The following is a 382-nucleotide window of genomic DNA, read 5'->3' on the forward strand; positions in this document are numbered from 1 at the left end:
TAGTATCACCATCTTTTTATTCTACCGGGCCTGCGCTTTCAGAAAATATATGGTTTGGGGGGTCTTTTACAAACGCTAGCAACGCAGCAGTTGAAAATCAAATCAATAGGAAAAAATTGCAGAAAATTCAAAAATGGCTTGGCCAGCTGATTTGAAAAATGTTCCGGAGGGCTTGGCAGCAAAAGGGTTAATGGTTCTTTAAAGCCCAAATCAAGCCAGAAGTTTTTTTCACATTTTGGGTAAACTCTAAAACCAGTAAATACCCCTGTCAAGTTTTTATCGTTTTCCAAAACCCACTCAAGAGATTACTCATCATACTGTAAGGTGAAATCTTCACAATAGTTACATTGCAAAAAATAAACACCTGACAGAGGTTCTTTCA

General features: G+C 37.4%; 1 protein-coding gene across 1 annotated transcript in view; it reads right to left on the reverse strand.

The window, feature by feature from the left end:
- Positions 1-382, reverse strand: part of LOC108799502 (transmembrane protein 164-like) — a 17024-nt gene that overhangs the window by 2868 nt on the left and 13774 nt on the right. The gene's annotated exons all lie outside the window — the stretch shown is intronic.

This window comes from Nanorana parkeri, unplaced genomic scaffold (assembly GCF_000935625.1).
Source record: "Nanorana parkeri isolate BGI_ZX_2015 unplaced genomic scaffold, ASM93562v1 scaffold1744, whole genome shotgun sequence".
NCBI lineage: Eukaryota > Metazoa > Chordata > Amphibia > Anura > Dicroglossidae > Nanorana > Nanorana parkeri.